We start from the raw sequence: 21,519 nt of genomic DNA, 5'->3' as shown, positions 1-21,519 counted from the left end.
TCGGGAGTTGTACGGTAACTGAATTATCTGTCGAATAAATGTGTTATCAGCCTCCTGGGACTGATATTTGTATCACATTTAGTCTTTACTATGTTGGGACGCCTCAGAAGCGGATAGTTGTTTTGGAAAGGGGAGTGAGGAAAAATTGGGACACGAAGATGGCAAGGGAGCACTCGATTCGACGGAAAAGACTGGATGCAGCTGCTTGCGTTGCGTTGGGGCGGCGGCGGCTGCTTGCAATGACGTGCTTGTCGGCTGCTGGCAATAGAAGGGCGGCGGCGGCGGCTGCTCACGTCGCGTTGGGGTGGCGGCGGCTGCCTGCGATGGCGTGTGCGTTGGCTCGTGGGGATCGGTGGGTTTTGCGTGTGGGGTGGGGATCGGCATATTTTGCGTGTGGGGCGGGGATCGGCAGGTTTTCCTGGGGCGGGTTTTGCGTGTGGGACCGGGATCGGTGAAAAAAGAAGTGTACGGGGTAGCCGGACGGCGAAGGGTGGAAGCCTGAAGGTCGCAGCGAAATTTTTTGCCTCTCTTAGAGCAACTCCAAGAGTTCCCCAAAAAATTCTTCCCCAAAATGAGATATTGGGGGCTATGTTAAAATTTTTTCCCCAAACAACATATCAACCCACAGCAGATCGCTAAAACTACTCCCCAATGATTTAAAAGAGGCCACGTCATTGGATTAGGCCCATTAGTATCCGTTGATTTTTTTTCTCTGGTACCGTGTCCAGAGCCCATCAAAAATCCTTCTCCGGTACCCTATCACGCCACCTGCCCGTGCGCAAGAGGTCTCACGCGGCCACCCCCTGCGCACGGTGGACTAACTTTGGCAGCCCCTGCGCGGCATTCCTGATGCCGGCAGGCATGCATCCTGCATCCTCCGTGCACTGCGCTGGATCAAAGTAATGATTACTTCGCAGCATCACTTTCATTTTGTTTTTTTGTTGCGATCAGCTTTGACATGCTATAATGAGGATTCTGTCGTAATGAGTTTTTATGTGGCTGTCAATACCTAGGAAAAACAGTTCCTTCGATCTCCAACTATAATTGGAGATAGGTAAAAAGGAATTGCTATGAATCGACGAAGCCTTTCGATGCATCTAGTGTTGGATTCGTCGTCAGATGATGACGATGATGATTTCTTAATCTCTGTTACTCATGTGACCGTGAATGCGAATGAGTTCGATGATGAAACAAAACATCGTGGTTCTATCGTAGGTCATCGAGTACTTCAGCGAGACAGACAGGTAGGGCATCAAAGGTTGTATCAAGATTATTTTTCAGATGATCCTACGTACGGACATAGTTATTTTAGATGACGGTATGTAAACAATAGATTTATTTCAACCATTTTTTTTCAAAAAAAATCATATTATACATGTGTCTCGTTACTCTTGACATGCAGGTTTCGAATGAGGCGTACACTGTTTGTACGCATATGGAATGCCGTAGAGGAACACGATGAATATTTCGTGCAGAAAAGAAACGCTGCCGGTGTACTTGGCCTTTCTAGTCTGCAAAAGATTACTGCAGCATTTCGGATGTTAACTTATGGAGTAGCAGCTGATGCTACAGATGATTATGTCCGTATTGGTGAGAGTACTGCTATTGAGAGTCTGAGAAGGTTTGTCAGTGCTGTTATTGAGGTTTTTGGAGATGAGTACTTGAGATCACCTAATGAAGATGATACTGCTAGATTACTTGCCATTGGAGAGAGTAGAGGTTTTCCTGGTATGCTTGGGTCGATTGATTGTATGCATTGGAGGTGGAAAAATTGTCCTTTGGTATGGCAAGGTATGTATACCGGGCATGTGCATGAGCCTACAATTATACTTGAAGCTGTTGTAGATAAAGATCTTTGGATTTGGCATGCTTTTTTTGGGATGCCTGGTTCCCACAACGACATCAACGTTTTGCACCAGTCTTCTTTATTCGCACGGGTAGCTGAAGGTCAAGCTCCAAAGGTGAATTATACCATTAATAACAACGAATATACAATGGGTTATTATCTTGCTGATGGCATATATCCCTCGTGGGCCACAATTGTGAAGAGCATACCTAATCCACAAGGTAACAAGAAGAAATATTTTGCAACTGCCCAAGAAGCTTGTAGGAAGGACGTGGAACGAGCGTTTGGGGTTCTACAGTCTCGTTTCGCTATCGTTAGGGGACCAGCTCGATTTTGGGATGAAGCCACCCTCGGACAAATCATGAGGGCTTGTGTCATTATGCACAACATGATAGTTGAGGATGAACGCGATGAGGAAGATGATTTAAATTATGATAGGGTGGGAGAAAAGGTGAAGATTTCTCATGATGAAACACCTGAACTTGAGGAGTTTATTAAAAATTACAAGAATATAAGGGACAAAGATATTCACAATCAGCTTCAAGATGACCTCATCGAGCACTTGTGGCAACATCATCCAGACCTCTACAAATGATTACCTATAGTTAAACTATAGTAATTGTTATTTTCAATAATTTTTGCTACTTTATAAATTTATTTGTAATTGCCAGCATTAGTATTCATCATTTAGAAATCAAGGTAGACTAAGGTAGATGTTCATCAGCATGGTATATGCTCCATTTCTAAATTGTTGTAGTGTTCAATATCAAACACGATCTTTTTCTAATTTTTTCTAAAAGATGAACCACCTAAACAAGGCCACCCACACCATCACGCCGGCACACCCCAGGCCATCGTCATGCCGGCAGACCCCAAGCACCATCAGCAGATTCAGCTCAACCCTGACCATTCTCTCTCCTATTTCCAGGAAGCAACGGAAATTTATAAATGACTTTACAGTTCAATATCAAACAGACTAAATCATCGATAGGTTCGAAGTGAATAAAACAAGTATGAAATTGGTAAAGAGTTCCTAAATCAACAGAACACAAACATGATAGTAATTAAGCACTAGACATAGATAGTCGACTCATGATCTCAGCGCACAAGGACATGTAGTATTTCTTTTGCTCATCTGGCATGGTAGTAAGGTCCATGGTCATAATCCTCTCTTCATCCCTCCTTTTTTGCAATTGGACCTCCTGGCTCCTCAACTCAAGAAGTAGTTTTTCATTTGCAACTCGATCCTGTTCAAGAGCAACTCGTTCTTGTTCAAGTGCAAATGATTTGTTGAACCTCTCCTATTTTTTTAGCTCTTTCTCCTCATCAGTTTCTTTCTTCTGTGCCCACATATTTTCTAAGGTTTCTGTCACACTTTTTTTCTTCTCTTGCAGTAGTGCTAGTTTTGCCTTCTTCTTACCAATTGGCCTTGTCAATGCATTATCCTCTATGCCTTGAACCTCACCTTCTCCTAATTCAATTGGTAAACTTGCACTGGAGCTTGTCTTCTGCTTCTTGTGAGATGTTTTACCAGCCGCCAATTCATCAATTTTAGCAAGCCATTTTGGTTGTGTTCTCAGCTTATTCTAGCAATGCATGAACTGGAATGCTTTTTGATGTTCGTCTTTGGACTTGTACAAAGCACATGCCTCTGCAACCTGCACACCAACATCCAAGGAATATTCATATATGATATAAAAACATAAAATAGTCAAAACAAAACCTGGTACTGCATAGTGAGTAAGTACCTTGTCTTGCATTGTAGTACCACTTTGACGTCTTAACTCAATCCGTGATACACATCCACAAAATTTGTTCACACATTTTTGTATGGTCTCCCACCGGTGCATGAGAGAATTCATTGTACGCGTTGAGGGGCACGTCTTGTGTTGATTGAAGTACTCATAGATACGAGACCAATACTTGGCACCTTTTTGATCTTTGCCTACGACCGGGTCCAAGCTTACATTCAGCCATCCAGAAACCAAAACCTCATCTTCGTGGTCACTGAAATTCTTGGATCTCTTATGGTTTGGCCTCGGAGAGGGGTTGCTGGAACTTTTTTAATTGCTTGTGACTGTTGGTCAGCACATGTATTGTTATAATTATCAAAATCCCCTTGATTGGTTTCATCCATCATCATGTTGGAAAAATACCCATTTCCTGCAAGCATTTAATCACTAATAAGTTCTCTATCAAACCTCAATGAATATAAAACATAGAGCAGTAGTAATTCTACCAAGCTGATGAACAGAGGTAAATATATTATTTTTGGTTGGATTCCACTTTCATTTCTTTCTGGTATGCACTGTAAAAATCAGACACTACTAACACGTGCAAGCAATACATGCAGATATGATACAAGCATCCACAATCAGCTGCAGCTGTACCAGTCTTAGAAATATTACTGCCTAAACACTTCACAAACCAAAGAGATGTAATACAATTCCAGGACGACATGCAACAGAACTCTACTGTACTCTGAACTCTGAACTCTACTGTATATCGTCTTCAAAGCTCATTAATCAACAACATAGGACATCCCAGTACTATGAACTCTACTGTATATTTTAAGGATATAAGATGACAGATAGTTCCAAGGTACATTTGAACATATGTAATTCGTTGTAGGAATCAATCAATGAAAATGCGTTTAGAAAAATGAGAAAGAAGAAACTATATTTGACACAGTATGTGCATCAAAGCTTTTGTCCTTCTAGTATTTTGCATGATGATACCATTGAGAAAATCGTTACCGTTGGCCATGTGCTCAAAGGATGCATAGGGGGCATCGCTGCCAGGGTAATGCTCCGCTAGGGGATCATCATCATCGCCGGCAAGGCCGTCTATCGGAGGACATGGTGGTCGTCGACCCTACCCTTCACTTCGTATCTCACCTCCACTAGTCCGGCCAAGGTACTCACCACCGGCAAACTGGAAATCTTGGACGCCGCCGTTCCATTGGGTGTTGGGGCCGCCGATGGCCATGACCCGACGCATCTTCTGCCTGCCGCGCCAATCTTGAACTTGCCGGATGGGAGCGCTTGACATTGGGAGCTCTTGGAGTTACTGTAACACGAAAATAATGGTGTTACTAAGCTAAGATACAATTATAAGCATGTTACTTCCAAAAACTTAGTCAGTTACAGATTCATTATGCGGTACTGTCAGTCTGGTATCTTCTACTTTTTCAAAGTTGTTTTTTGATGCCCCTTTCTTTTTCTAATGCTTACAAATTGGAGAATGTAAGTTTGTTAGCCTTGATATCTTTTTCTACGTGGGAGAGCTGCTGCTGTCAGCCTGGATATCTCAAAACTTTTTTCCAAATTAGTTTTGTCAGCTCAGTTATATGACTAAATTATTTGGTTAGGACTTGTTTTCCTGCAACATCCTAACTAGATGCTGAATTAGTACAGATGTTGAATTACTCAAGCAACTGTTCTGTGACTCCTATCCCAATTACTCAAGCAACATTGACATAGTAAACAGATATCTTTGTGTTCTGAACCTGCTGAACTTGCAAGCCATTGGTTCAAAGCATTGCACTACACCTGAAGGTCTTGCTGCTAGAAAGACCATTCATTTGGGACGAGATTGCGCCAGGCAATGTACATTGCCAAATCTAGCACGAACTTAGGGGTTTTCAAAACACAATTATATTTACATTTAACTTCAGCACAAGGCTTCAACTACCAGGTCTATGATGTGCCTTGCAGTTCATGCTTCTCTTCTCTAGCAAGACTTCTGCACAAGATATGACATACTAGGGGTAACCATCCCCAAGCATGGATCTGATGCAAGAAAACAATTTCAGAGGCTGCTCAATTTCATCCTTGCAAACAATCCAGAGAGGGCCAAGAAACATAGCACAATTTAGGATAATATCGCAGCAACCATCAGAAGTATTGAATCCAACATCTAAAACACCTAACAAATCGGTTTTTCAACCAGGACACTGCTAGAGCTAATAAAGAGGCCTGCTAACCAGAAAGTGAATTAGGAAAATCGAGCACCTGGAAACCGTACCTGGGAACTATTTGCCAACGATCCAGCGGACGAAGCGGACCTTCCTGTCGCGGCCCTCGGGGAGGACAGGGCCGGCCGCCGGCACCGCCGCCGGCGGGGAGGACACCCCCGGCGCCGTCGCTGCTTGGGGAGGACAGGGCCGGCCGCCAGCACCGCCGCCGGCGGGGAGGACAGCCCTGGTGTCGCCGCCGCTTGGGGAGGACAGGGCCGGCCGCCGGCGCAGCCGCCGCTCGGGGAGGAAAGGCCGGACGCCGCCGCCGCTCGGGGAGGACAGGCCGGGTGTTGCCGCTGCCGCTCGGGGAAGGCCGGGTGCCGTGGCCGCCGCCACTGCAAGGATAAGGAACGGCGCCACCGCTGCCGAAGATGCTCGGGAAAATGGCGCGCGTGGGGAAAAAAAGGTGCGAGTGGGCGCGCGAGAATGGATTGGGGAAGGAGGTGCGCTGCGTATATTTACGGGAAAATTAGCTCCGGATGCGGGTGGACGTAAATTTGCGGGAGGTTTAGGGGATCTGTTGGAGCAACTTTTTTTACTATTTTCCCTCAATTAAGGTTTTAGGAGTAGTTTAAGGGAGCTCTTGGAGTTGCTCTTAGTTTTTTTATTGTAGAGATAAGAACTCTTCGAGATATCAACACATGCTGCTCAAGCAAACATGGTGGAAATTAAAATTTAACAAAAAAACATTTTTTTGTTTCTTAAATAATGTCTTCCTCGCCTAGCCTTCTTCCTCTAAAACCGGCATTGGAGCAGCGTGTCATGACCATGTCACCCATCACGGTTTTCTCCTAACAGCCCGAGTGCAATATAACAGTTCTACAGTTTAATTCGTTGTAATCATGCTAAGAATGATTATGTGAAATTATGAGGGGAATTGGCAAAACCGCAAAAGCAAATGTTAGTTCTTTCTAAATATTGTCACATTAGCTTCAATGGTTAACTATAGCACGATAGTCCATGCAGGGTAACTGTTACAAGAATGGCTCTCACTAGGGTATCACATACTCTCTCTGTTCCAAATTGTAGATCGTATTTGCTTTTCTAGGTTCGTAGATATTATTATGCATTTAGATATAGTGTATGTCTAGATGCATAATAATATGTATGAACCTTAAAAAGCCAAAACGATCTACAATTTGGAACGGATGGAGTATTACCTATTATGAATCATAGTTGTCGCACAGTATGTAGAGAGCTACTCTCTCCGTCCCAAATTACTATTCATTTTAGTTTTCCTAGATACATCACTTTTGCTATATATCTAGACATAAGTATATATCTAGGTGCATATTAAAAGGTGTGTATCTAGAAAAGTCAAAACGAATAGTAATTTGGGACAGAGGGATTATAGTTATGAATTGTTCATGTGGTTACTTAACTACGACTACTATTATTAACAGACGGGGGAATTCGTAAGTCATCATTCTTGTTACACGGTCTTGCATTTCCTTCTGTAGATCACACAGCAGGCAATATTAGGATATCGTACCAATTAAATCCACCAGCTGCGAAATCTATTCATTTACTGTAGTTATAAATAAAGCTCCATGCAATTCTATAGTATAGGGAAGGATTGCCTCGAAAGATTGCTGACCCATTTGACTACGGAGGGGGCCACATAAACCCCAACAGGGCAGCTGACCCTGGCCTGATTTACCACATTGATCCAAATGATTACACCAAACCATCAGTTGAACTACTAGAAAGCTTCCAGTGTGGCTTTGCCGCCGATGGCCACCCCAGCCTCAGCGTCCAACTGATGCTCACCGCGCCGCCGGAGCCCTGTTCTCAACCACCGATGGCCATGCCAGTCCCGGCGTCCACTAGAGGCTCTACTGCCACATCCCGGATCTTCATCTCTCCTCTCAAGGAGTTCTTGACTAGGAGTCTCTGAACTCGGGAGTTCTCTAGGCTTAACTCCCCCCTCTCGGTCTTTTGCCGATCAATTTTCTTCCTTCAAGGTGATCGTTTTCCTCTTCCAGGTGAAAGCTCCCCTTCTTCCTCCTCTCCCGCAGGTCCTCCTCCCCTTTGGTCGTGACTTTCTTGAAATGGATTTCAATAAGTTGGATTTTCTTTCGGGTGAACTCTTTAGCAAGAAGGTTCTTGACTCTCTGAAATGCCCTATTAACTCGGAAGGGAGATCAGCAAGCGAGGGCTTTTCCTTGCTGGTCTCTTTCAGCAGAAACAGATTTCGTTTATCGGAGGATTCCATGAACATTTGCTTACAAGCTGTCCTGGGAGGGACGGCATCCAAATTTAGGGCTGAGCAGCTGGAAGATCAACTTTTCAAATTCAAAGTTCTTTCCCGGGATGTGGGTTTCTTCATCTGTGATTTGGGTATGTCTGAATGCGAATGGTTCAAATTGGGTTTCTTCCTAAATAATGATAGTGGATTTCGCAAAGCTCTCATCTTTTGCAAAGAAAGATTCCGGACCCGCTTACTCTTGGGTATTTCCACGTTACAAAAGAGCCAAGAACTCTTACGCGGATTCTCTCAAAAGAAACGGTGATCTCCCGTCTAAAGGGGGCCGGATCAATGCTGATCGTCCGCCTGTCAGGTTAACAGGGGCAAATTTGGTGCCCTTGGGTATCAATCAGGCTTCTTCTTTCTCTGGCAGATCGGTTTTTTCAAGATTGGAATTTCCCCGCAAATCGATTTTTAATCGCCTGGAGTTCAAACAGCTTGGAAGTTATCCCAGTCCTCCAAAATTCAAATGGGGTCAACGGGAAGTCAAGGGGAGCAGGCCCAAAGTAGCACCTTCCCAGAAATCCGGTTCTGTAGCAAGATCTGCTCTTAAATGCAGGAGATGCTTATCGCCGAACCACCTCAGCTCAACCTGCAACAACCCGATCAAATGCTGGCGCTGCAATCTAGATGGACACCTTTCCAGGGAATGCATTTCCTTTCACGGTCTCCAAAAATTTACGGCGCGGTGCAATTCCCCTGTAAGAAGTAATTTCTCCTCTGTAATACCCCTATGTTTGGCCTTCGGATGTTGGGCTGCGGTGGTTCAGAGGAGGATCATCTCTCCCCGCTAGGCCCAACTACCAAAGCCCACGTCTGGATTCTACCCAAGGGGCACTGAACAGGAGCACCTTTTTCCCAACAGTCGCTGACCCTTCGGCTACCTCGCTCCTCTCGCCTTTTCCCCCAATTCCTATAGAACCAAGCCCCCCATCCCAAGCTTAATCGCTGACATTCCCTTCTCCAGTGAAGAAATGGCGTTTCTGAATGTTGATCCAGTGCCAATGATGCTCCCCGGATTCCATAGGGTGTTGGTGCAAGGGAGACCCAAATACTCGAGGGTTGTCATTCCAAGAACTCCGCCGGCAAATGAAGATTTGACGATCGTCACCATCACTGACCCCCCTCCGGGTGAGATTCCATTTTGCCGAGACTAGAGCTATCCTTTTAGGGCTGCTAGAGGGGTTGTATGAATTAAGGGTCACTGATATCCAGAAAAGTCCATTTCATAGAGCTCAAGCTTTTGTTCGTATGTGTCGAGTGATTGATAGGGAAGCGCTAGTACAGCACAACCCTCATTAGTTTCAGGGTTTCAATATCGATGTTGTTCAGCACAACAGAGGTCCCAATGCGAGGAGGGTTCTTTTCAACAATGAATGCTGGTTGATGCTAATAGGATATCCTGTGGACACTAGGGGTGTGGAAGATATCCGGGACACTATCAAATCCTTTGGACGTCTCATCTGTTGGCAGAAAGACAATGTCTTAGCCCGAGTAATTGTGAAAGCAAGAGTTACGGACCTAGAAGACATACCTCACTATCTAGTTCTATCTGAGGGTGATGATTTTGAAGGAATCTCACACACGGTTCAAGTGGAAATCATGCAACAAACTATGTTAGGAGGGCAACTCCAGGACGAAGACATTCCACCACCAGGGATAGAGGGTAATTTTATCTTCCCTGGAATTGGTCTTGCTCAACCCCAGAATGGAAACTTTCAGCAACAGCAACAACAGCAACAATTTCAAATGGAGAATGTTCAACCAAATGCAGTGCCAGATCTCAATGATTTGCTGGATGATGTGGAAGGCCCTGACGTGGATGAACATCAAGACAATGAATGGGAAGCACAGCAAGATGTCAATGATCTTGACCTCGGACTATCAGTCCTGATGGGGTCCAGTTCGCATTCTACTGATCCAGAGAGCTCAATGAGGTCCGAAAGCAGTGTCAAGCCCAAAACTCTTAGTGATATCCAAGTTACTCAAGTCCAGGAAGGTTTGGCTCAGACAGAGGATGTTGCACAACTTGCGGATGGTTTCTAGTTGTTTCAGGGACCACAACTCATACCAGCAGTCAATGAGCTGGGGGGACACTTCCTGGTTGATGATGATGACTTCTTTCCGGATTTTGTTCCAGCCCAGCAGCAGCAAGCCCATGGGCCGATACCTGACCTCAATGTGGCAGCCCAAGGAGAAGTGGATCATTCTGATCATATGATAGTGGATAATGCAGGCCAGGTGACACTTCAAGCAGAAGAAGGTGGGCATCAGGCATTGGCTCTGAATGGATCTCCTAATGATCAGAGACACAACATGCACCTGGACATCAACATTGCTCTACTACCCTCAATCCAAGCTGATCCAGGATGGATGATGCACGAGAAGACTGTCAGAAATAGTACAGGACCACCTGCTGATCTATATAGGCTCTGGGCAAGATACTTCTCTCCAGTCCAGGGTGCTGAGGAGGTGATTTCTATTCCTCTTGATTGGGTGGTCTTTTTTACTGTTAAACTCCTTTCACCATCACACTTTCATTGGGCAAAGAGCTTTCTGTCTTCTCAAGCTTGGAAATTCCTTATTTTTGTCTCTCATCAATCCTCAGTCTTGACTTTCAATTTACCCTCTGTTTGTCCACCAAATGCGGAAGTGCAGTGTCTATCTTCACTCGACAACAACATAGATCCCAACACTCAGGCTACAAAAGGAAGGAGCAGCAAGACTCCGATTGTGGAAACAGAAGCACGACGCAGCCCAAGACTCAAAGCCAAGAATGGGGGATTCAAAAATCAGGGACGCCCTAGTAAGAATTGCCTAGCATGTGCCTCTACTCCTCCCACTCTATCTCTTGACTTAATCCAAACCATGGGTTCTGATTTATGCAAAATCAACACAGAAACTTTAGAAGTTATGACCAAGCCAAATCCTTCCAGAACCAAGCATGCCATCGGTAACAGGAAGGTGGTCTCCACCAAGAAAGAAAGAGCCAAGGAGAAGAAGGAGGAGCAGGATGCAAAAGGAACCTTCAAGAGGAGCAAGGCGTAGATGGCTCCATATTCTACTATCTATTAGACTCTTCCTTAATTTTATGATCAGTTGCCTCTTATTAACTATTGATATGGGGACACTTTTGAATCACTAGCGGATAATGATGATCGGTAATGGTTGTTTGGTGAACAATTTATGCTGCTTCTGCCACCTCTGTGGAATATTTTGCTATTTCTGCTCTATTCTTGCTCCCCAATGGTTATGGAACGGGGAAATGATCTCGTCGGTTGGAATAAGAGGTATTTTATCGCCTCAGAAACCAGTTAGTCAATCTAACTACAAGGTCTCCTGAACCCCAACTAGCTTTAGATGAATTCAGACAACAACAAGAGAACCTGGAAAGTGTTATCTTGGAACATTAGGGGATCAATGCACAAAAAAAGTGGGAGGCAGTACAAAGTAAGGTTAAAGAATCAAATTGTGACATCCTATGTTTACAGGGTACCAGAAGAGAGTTTTGTGATCTCCAATTCATTAAAAAAAATTGTGCCCACCATGCATGGGAAGTTTTGTATTCCTCCCCTCAGTTGGAAATTCGGGAGGAAGCCTTATTGCTTGGAAAGATGCAAAATTTGAAGGATCTTTAGAATTCTCCAATAACTATGCACAATCGGTGAGATTCACTTGCAAATTATCGGGGCAAGACTGGGTCTTAACAAATGTATATGCTCCATGCACCACGGAAGGGAAAGTGGCATTTCTGAATTGGTGGCAACATATACAAATGCCAGATGATGAGAATTGGCTAGTTGTTGGAGACTTCAACCTAATTCGCAAACCAGACAATAGAAACAAGCCCGGTGGGAATGTCCATGAAATAATGGCTTTTAATGCTGCAATCAGTAGGCTCAGGCTAATTGAGCTTCCACTTAGGGGTTGCAAATTCACATGGACTAATAAGCAGCTTAACCCCCTACTGGAAAGGCTTGACTCGTTTTTCACCTCCCCAGCATGGACTACTTCTTTTCCGAATTCTTCTATTACAGGCCTATCAAGGGATATCTCGGATCACACACCTTGCCTCATTACCGCATGTACAAAAATGCCAAAACCAAAAGTCTTCAGATTTGAAAACTTTTGGTTACAACATCATAATTTTATCCCTGTCCTCCAACATGCCTGGGGAATTCCTACTCAACAATCTGAGTATGCCAAGATAATTACAGCAAAGTTCAAAAACCTGAGGAGAATTCTTAAAGCATGGAAACAACAACTCCCAAACTTGGCACTGGCCATCTCAAACTGCAAGGAGTTGATCCTTTTTATGGACATCTTGGAAGAATCAAGAGACCTAAGTCTGGATGAATGGCACTTTAGAAAGACAATAGCAACCCACCTGGAAAATCTTCTACATCAATAGAAGATATACTGGCAGCAGAGAGGAAAAATTAGATGGGTTCAGCTAGGGGATGAATGCACCCGGTTTTTTCAAGCCAATGCTTCTATAAGAAATAGAGGGAACTCTATTACCTCTTTGGTTGATCACACAGGGAGAGCTCTTTTTAATCGTGAAGCTAAAGCCTCTCTTCTTTGGGAAAGCTTTAAAGATAGGTTGGGATCCTCTGAGTTTACGCATATGTATCTAAACCTTGAAGACTTGCTACAGTCAGATGGAAATTTAGACTGGTTACACAGTCCATTCTCAAAAGAGGAAATTGACAGGATTGTGACAGAGCTCCCCACAAATAAATCTCCGGGGCCAGATGGATTTAATGAAGATTTTATTAAAAAATGCTGGCCACTTATTTGTCAGGATTTCTACAGGCTCTGTGAAGACTTTCAGGAACGACGAGTTTGCCTCAATAGCATAAACTCTTCTTATATTATTCTGATCCCTAAAAAGGAAAACCCCTTGTGTGTTGGGGACTATAGGCCCATCTCGCTTTTGAATTCAACTATCAAGTTACTCACGAAGCTTCTAGCTGAGAGACTCCAGCAGGTAATTCTACGGTTGATACACTCTAACCAATATGGCTTCATTAAGACCAGATCCATACACGATTGCCTTGCATGGGCTTTTGAATTCCTACATCTCTGTAAAGCCTCCAGGAGAGAGTTGATTGTTCTGAAGCTAGACTTTAAAAAAGCCTTTGACAAGATCGAACACCAAACCATTATACAGATTTTGAAGTACAAAGGTTTCAGTGATAAATGGATCCAATGGATCAGCAACATCTTAAGTACTGGCACCTCATCGGTCCTACTCAATGGCACTCCAGGAAAGGTATTCCACTGCAAAAGGGGAGTCAGACAAGGCGATCCTCTTTCACCCCTTTTGTTTGTTCTAGCAGCATATCTTCTACAGTCAGTGATAAACCATGCCAAGGAATCAAGAAGACTAAAACTCCCAATTCCAAGTGGAGCTGGTACTGATTTCCCAGTCATCCAATACGCTGATGACATCTTGTTAATCATGGAGGCCTCTCCAGTTCAACTGCAGCATCTTAAAGAGATCCTTAACTCCTTTGCGGCATCCACAGGGCTCAAAGTCAACTATAAAAAGTCGATCATGGTCCCCCTAAACATCACTGACCAAACCTTGGAAGCACTAGCAAGAGGCTTTGACTGTCAGAAGGGATCCTTTCCTTTCACATATCTTGGCCTGCCGCTTGGAACAACAAAACCAAATATTGAAGACTTCATTCCATTGATGCAAAGAATTGAAAAGAGGCTAAGTAGCACATCTGTTTTTCTGAGTCAAGGAGGCAAGTTGGAAATGGTAAATTCAATCTTCTCCTCCTCAGCTGTGTTTTACACTAGAACTTTAAAATTACACAAAGGAGTCATCAAGCAATTAGACAGATATTGCAAACACTGTCTTTGGAGAGGGGGAGACCTCAATTCAAACCAGCCACATAAAGCAGCTTGGAACATGGTAAGATTGCCCAAAAGACAAGAGGGGCTGGGGGTCAAAAATCTCTCTGTACATAATGATGCCATGTTACTCAACTACCTACACAAATTTTTTACGAGGGCAGATATTCCATGGGTCAAGTTAATATGGGACAACTACTATACAGATGGCAAAATACCGGGACAGCAAGCTAAGGGATCTTTTTGGTGGAAAGATATTGTCAAACTATTGGATGTCTATAAGGGAATTGCAACACCGACAGTCAATGATGGATCTTCTGTGTCCTTCTGGAAAGACTTGTGGATGCAGCTTGTGCCAGCCTAGGACTTCCCTGAACTGTACTCCTTTACAAAGAAACTAAGTGACTCTTTTAGGGAGATAGTTAACCGTGAGGCATTCATCGATAACTTCAATTTACCACTATCCATTCAGGCATATAATCAGTTTAATGTCCTGCAAGGTATCATTCAGAAGATGGTTAGGGATCCGGGTCAAGATGTATGGACATATATCTGGGGCAACCCTACATTCTCTACCTCAAAGGCTTACAAATTGCTTATTGGACAGAGAGATGTTCACCCGGCCTTCACATGGATATGGGCTTCCAGGTGCCAGATGAAACATAAGGTTTGTTCTGGCTTCTGTTGAAGGACAGATTAAGCACAAGGGACTTGTTGAGAAGAAAACAAATGCAGCTGGATTCATATAATTGCGAGTTATGTATCTTGCAAAAAGTGGAAAAAGTTTCCCACCTCTTCTTCGGGTGTAACTTTGCAAAAAGATGCTGGAACACTATTGGGATTTCATATACTTCAACAAGAACGCCCCAACAAATCATTAGACAAGTCCGGAACAGGTTGGGATTACCCTTTGCCATGGAGATTATTCTGCTTATGACTTGGAGCATATGGAAGATGAGAAATGCATGGATGTTCAACAACGAGGACCCGACAGTAGAGCGGTGCAAACTAACTTTCATACAAGAATTCTCAATGCTCCGTCACCGAGCAAAGCCAAGGCACTTACCCATGATGGAAGTCTGGGAGCAAAGTCAAGACACTTACCCATGATGGAAGTCTGGCTGCAAACCTTTTAGCTCGCTCTGTATCCCCCCCCCCCCAGTTCTTTTTTTCCTTTTTGTTTTTTTATCCTTTGGTTGGTTAGTTAACCTTCCTTTCATTTTGGCTTCCTTTCCTTTCCTTTCTTGGATTTACTCATTTGTTTGTACTCTTTTTACCTTTTTATATATAATTAATCAGTAGGGCACGCCTCCTGTTCTCTCAAAAAAAATTCTATAGTATAGGTAAAAACTCAAACATGTCCATCACAATGAGCGAACGTCCTTGTGTGCTGGACATCATCTTGCCGTGCTGCCAGTTAGAGCTCTGTAGTGGCACGTTGAGTCATTGATACGGATGGACAACCAAATATATATTAGCATGAATTAGGATCGCTTTGCCTCTTTTCTCCCGTATCGCTCGCCCGACCACCTCTCCCGTTGTCCCACCGCCGCCTCCCTTCCCTCAGTGTAGGCTCCCTCAATTTCGCGGTGCGCAGCCTTCTCTCTCCGTTTCTTCCGTCCGTCGTCTTTCTCGCCTTGACGCGCTTTTCCCCATCCCATGTGGGCTGCGGCAACCAGGTGCTTCACACCATGGCACGGAGCGGGGCCAAGGAAGGCCGACGTGGGCGCGACGCTGTTCGGGCCTCGACGCACGGCGCGAGACAAATGCATGCCCAGCGCCCCAGCCACCTGTGCGTGCCTATGGGGCCAAACAGCGGAGGCAATGCGGAGCCTGCGGTACGTTCGGCTGGTGAAGCAAGGGCGCTCGCATGGGCATGAAGCCACCAAGCGGAGTTGCACGAGCAATTCGGCTCACGACGGCGTGCAGAGGATAGACTTGGGCCCTAGCTCATCTTGTTCTGGTCCTGCGCGGAGAGGCCAAACCTGGTGCTTTGGCATGGTGGTTGTTCTGCAGGGGCGTTGCGGTGGCAATCAATGGAACGTTCTTGATCTATCAGACTGAAAGGTGATGTACTGAATGAAACCTTCCGATTCTCTTTTGGTATACTTTGTTTGTTAGGAAACAATATGCCCTGTGACTTCTGGATATAGGTGGCCAACCGGGCGCACGGCACGGCACGGGCACGGGCACAACGCCGCACAGCACTATATGGCACGGCACTATGCGGCACGGTGGCTTAGCCGTGCCGTGCCTCGTAGTGCCGTCGTGCCGACATCTCGGCACGGGCACGGCCCTCAAGCTGATTAGCCGTGCCATGCCGGCACGGCAGCCCATCGTGCCCACGCCTCTCCACAGCTCCACTCCTCCCAGCCGCAGTGGACCTCGGTGGCGGCGGGCCCCCTCCACTCCTCCTGGCGGCTGCGCCCTGGCGGCGGTGGCGGGGGGCCCTCCACTCCTCCCGGCCGCGGGGTCACGCCCCCGGCGGTGGTGGCCCCTCGCGGGCGGCCAGAGGAGAGAGCCAGAGAGGGAGGGGAGGAGCCGCGGCCATGCTCCGGCGGCGGCGGCGGCCCCCCGCGGGCGGGCGGGCGTCCACGGGAGAGAAGCAGGGAGTTAGGGTTCCAGGCACATATTTCTTTATATATGTCACTCTCCGCTCACCTAACGGTGCTGGTGCATTCTGATGGCATCCAATGGCCGGGAGGAATTGGACCGCTATCGTGCCGACCCATTAAGTGTGCCATGCCCGTGCCGGCACTACAGGCCGAAATGGCAGCACAGGCACGGCACTAAGGCTGTGCTGTGCCAGGCACTGGCACTATGAGTCACGGGCTGGGCTGTTCGTGAGCCGTGCTTTTTCGTGTCGTGTTTGGGCCGGTCCCTAGTGCTAGTGCCAAATGTCCAGCTATACTTCTGGACAATTGACAAAAGCAGTAGGAAGTGATAATTGCGAGTCAGGTCGTTTCCATTTGAATAGGTAAAGTGCACTGCTTTGATCCATACAGTGAGATTTAGACAATTTGGCTGGAAGAACACCATTATATACACAAAAGAACACACATCCTCCAGAGAACACAGAAGAACTGCAGAAAAGTAGAGGCCCTAGTAAATTGTTACATACACATCAAGGACTTTAATTTGTCAATGGCTGGTCGATTATTTCATCGCCTGAACCTATTAGAGAACAGACTTCTTAGTATATTGAGGTAGAAAGGTAGAGCTTTTAACATCAACAATTATATTCTAATTCAACAAACACACATCCTCAACAGATATGCAGACTAATGACAGGTAGCAGGGGCTCAGGGCTCTTTCCCCATGACTTTATGACATGTCAGTATATTCATAGCCATATCTTATATTTGTGTAAGCAATGTGCTTAACTTGGTATAAAGTGTGCAAAAGCCCTACTCCAAAGTATAAGTGGACACAATACTCGTTGTTTTCCATGAAAACAAGTGAAGGGAAAAATATAAAGATAGTGAGACCTATAAGATGGATTCATTGACCACCAGGAGCACATGAGTAAGTTACTAAATATGCTGAAGAATAATGTATTGCAGGAGAAAGGAAAAAAGCATGGAACTATGGATGAGAACTTCACCTGTTCACTGGTCCAGGAACAAAAGGTGGTCATGATATGAAGGGCACATGCAGAAAGGCACCTAGACAAGAAAAAAAGATTAAGGAGGCGCACAACTGTAGATAAACAATAATTACAATGAGCAAGGATTGATAAAACTGTCAAAGCACAGCACCCAAAGAGTGTAACTTGAGTCAAAAGCAGAAGCAAATTTCAGATTGATATTGGTCTCTCAATGGCGAAGGAACTTAAAAAGAAATCCCTGAAAACAAACCAATAGGCTTGTTAATCATGCAAACTACGTTAGGTTGGAGGTACAATCAAATTTAGTTTCTTCAAAGATCAACACGAGCATTTCCACTGGATTGGCACAGAGGCACACCTTCGGAGGTTCCTATGTACGGCGGGACAATAATCTGACTGGGCACATAGATATGCTGTTGGAAAGATAGTAACCTGAAACCTGCAAATCTAAGACCACTAATTCGATGATAGTTTTACATATGCAAATGATTCTATACTGCAGATTAGCCAAAGATCGCAAACAAGCCAAAACGGAAGGCACATAGGAAGGACAGCATGCATAGTAACAAATAAAAGCAGTCTGTTTAACCTCCAAGAACAAAAGATCCCAAACCAACCAGCACGGAAGCTTTCATGCAACTTAGAAAGGCACATGACCACTATTGAAGCAGAATGGTTCACCTAGTCCAGCACCACTGAACACTGGACATCGGACAGGCACAACCGGAGCGGAAGCTACAATCTTCGTATATAATCTATTAGGTGGCAAATGAAATTATTGAGTACATGTGTACTACTGGAAAACACGGCTTTAGTCCCGGTTGGATAGGACCATAGATCCCGAAAATCCAACCGGGACTAATCATTCGAGACAAAAAGGGGTCCTTTAGTCCCGGGTCATTCGCCCGGGACTAATTAGAGACCCCCTTTAGTCCCGGTTGGTAAAACCAAACGGGACTAAAAAGTTGCAAAAAAATAAAAAAAATGGGCCGGCAGCGCGTCGATGCCCGCCTCCACTCTGCCGCCGCCCGCCCTCACTCTGCCTCCACCCGCACCGGCCGCCGGCCGCGCCACTACCCTCCTCACTACCAGTGAGGGGCGAGCAGAGGGGGAGGAGGAGGGGCAGCAGAGGGAGAGGGCGTGGGAGAGGAAGGCAGAGAAGAGAGGGAGGGGAGGGGGTGGCGGCGGCGAGAGGGGGGGTAGGCAGGGGGTGGCAGCGGCGCAGAGAGGGAGGAGGGGAGGCGCCTGGAAGAAGATAAGGTGGAGAGGAGGAGAGCACTGCCTAGAAGAAGATAAGGAAGGTGGAGAGAGAGGGGGACCATGTGGAAAGATTTAGTCCTAGTTGTCCCGGTTGGAATTTCCAATCGGAACAAAAGTTGGGGGGAGGATCCTCGGTGCCAGATTTTTTAGCCGTTACAACCGGGACTAAAGGAGGGCTTTAGTCCCGGTTGATCTTTACAACCGGGACTAAAGCGCCTCCCAGCGGTAGCCTTTGATGCCTTATTTTTGACCTGAGACTAAAATGGCATTTTAGTCCCGAGTCCAAAGTCAACCGGGAGAAAAGCATCAGAATGGAAGGTCAGTTCTCCAGTAGGTACCTATCTGAATCTACGTAGCACATTAAAGAAAACAGGTGAGCATAGAGTTCCCACTAGTCAAGGCAGCATAGGAACCTACAAAGTGGAGTAATCTGCCTACTGCAGCAAAATCAGGCCCCGGAATGAAAAACTTTGACAACATATTTCACAAAAGCAACAGCAGGAAGTGCCAGGCAGCACAGCATATGCAATGAAAGTATCTCTACTATTTATTCAGACCCAAGACCAAATGCACTTCAGTTTTCAAGGTTTCGCAAACAACCTCTTGGCACATCAAAACTTGAAACCACAAGCTATCACCACATTCAAAAAATGGAACACAAAGGGAACAGGATGTGCATGCCTCAGTGAGGTGAAGGGCCAGCACAGTGAACAGCATCTGCAGGCAGAGCAACCAAACCCATTGAATTACTGCAGGGATTCAACCAACGAGAAAGTTGCTCTATTGACACTCCAAACAAACGGCTTTGCATATTTGACATCCGAAACATTTGCTTCGCAAATTTAATACCCGAAACGTTAGCTTGCTTGATTTTGTGACATTCTTCTCTTTTTAATTTATTTTCTTTTGTTTTCATTATTTTGGCCTATCAAATGACGCATGCGCCCTTGCCTGTATTAGTGTTTATCTACCACTAGTAGAGAACTCACTTTCCATGCGTCCTATTTATCCCGGTTTAAAGTTGGCCCAGGACAAAAGTTTCATCAACCGGGACTAAAGCTCGGTCACTAGCAGGGGCTCACCAACCGGGACCTTTTATCTCGGTTGCAAAGGCTAGTGGAAAAAAAAGACCCTGAGAGGCCTTTTATCCCGGTTTGAAACACCAACCGGGATAAAAGACACCATCCCGGTTGGTGTTTCAAACCGGGATAAAAGGGTCCCCAACGGGGTGGCTGAAAGAGGACTAAATCCCTCGAACCTTTTTGTCCCGGTTTGTAATACCAACCGGGATAAAAGGGGATCTTTTATCCCGGTTGATGTTTCTAACAAGGATAAAAAGGTCCCCACGGGGTGACTTGGGATGTGTGCGTGTGGGGGGCCTCCTGGGATTTTTTTTTTTGCAGCACCTGGCGTGGTGACCTGTATTACTAACCGGGATAAAACGGGATCTTTAGTCCCGGTTGAGTGACCTAGGATAAAAGGCGCCCCTTTTGTCTCGGTTGGTTTATCCCGGATGGATTTTCGGGAGATTTGCACCCTATCAACCGGGACTAATACCGAGTTCTCTACCGGTGTACGTTGCTTTTTCTCTTGCCTAAATGACGCATGCATGCTGACTGAACTTATTTTGGTTCAAATGCTGTTTACTGCTAAGATTTATTTATGAACTATACATGTGAACTATTCAACCTATTTGGTTGAGATGCGTAAACATGAACTATATGTATAAACTTACTGCGTGAAGCTGGATGTATATGGCGATGAACTGGAGCCATATTGTGTTTCTCTAACATAGTAATATTTGTGCAAAAATATATTGTGGCATGGCGCTTGGTGTGGCTGCAAAGTTCATTCATGTGAAAATAACAGTTATGAAATGCTGTTCAAAAGCAAAAGGAAGGTAGTGTGTGTCTTGTATAGTTCAGGGGCTAATATGGTCATTTCAGGTGTCCAACAGAGCAAAAAGAAAAGGGAACCGATATAAAAAGGTGACAATGTTAGGAAATCAAGCAACCTTATGTTTTAGGTGTCAAATGTGCGAAGACCAAATTTTAGGGATGTCAATAGAGCAAATTCCTCTCAACCAGCACAGGCAACCGCAAGCAAACTGGGTGGAGCAGCGTGGCATACTTGCAGCGCGCGCGCACAAGTTGATTCAGGCTACACCAACGCCCAACACAGAAGTCATTGCTATGAACTAGTGGTACAGACAGCTTATTAGAAGGCAGGCCAGTTAGGGAACGACAGCCAATGGGAACATTATATTGTGGCATTTATTAAATTGCGTTGAGATTTTGGCATTTAAATTGCACAGAACTGAGGCTTAAGTTAGATACATTTGACCATCAACGGCATACACATGATGGCTCTGGAGCTTTTCCTCTAGTGCTAGCAAATTAGAGATGTCATATATACTATGTAATGGCCCGTGCATTGCTATGGGCACATAAAATTTCAACAAAATAACAACGATTCAAATAAAATCATGCAAAATACCGCAACTTTGCACGAGAGTTGCACAACTCTCATAACTTTTACAGAAAATGCAACATAACTAAACAGTACCAAACTTCGTATTACTTCTTTCTCCCCTCCCATTCCGAAAAAAATCCATATGCTTTAAAAAACTAGCCACGCGCGTATGTTGGCTAAAACCATATTAATATTGCACACAA

General features: G+C 45.1%; 1 pseudogene; it reads left to right on the top strand.

Annotated features, from left to right (window-relative positions):
• Positions 1-1,091: 1,091 nt before the first annotated feature.
• On the top strand, positions 1,092-2,594 carry LOC117863615 (uncharacterized; annotated as a pseudogene).
• Positions 2,595-21,519: the final 18,925 nt, after the last annotated feature.

Source organism: Setaria viridis, chromosome 7, assembly GCF_005286985.2.
Source record: "Setaria viridis chromosome 7, Setaria_viridis_v4.0, whole genome shotgun sequence".
Lineage (NCBI taxonomy): Eukaryota > Viridiplantae > Streptophyta > Magnoliopsida > Poales > Poaceae > Setaria > Setaria viridis.
This window is presented reverse-complemented; position numbering and strand designations above follow the sequence as displayed.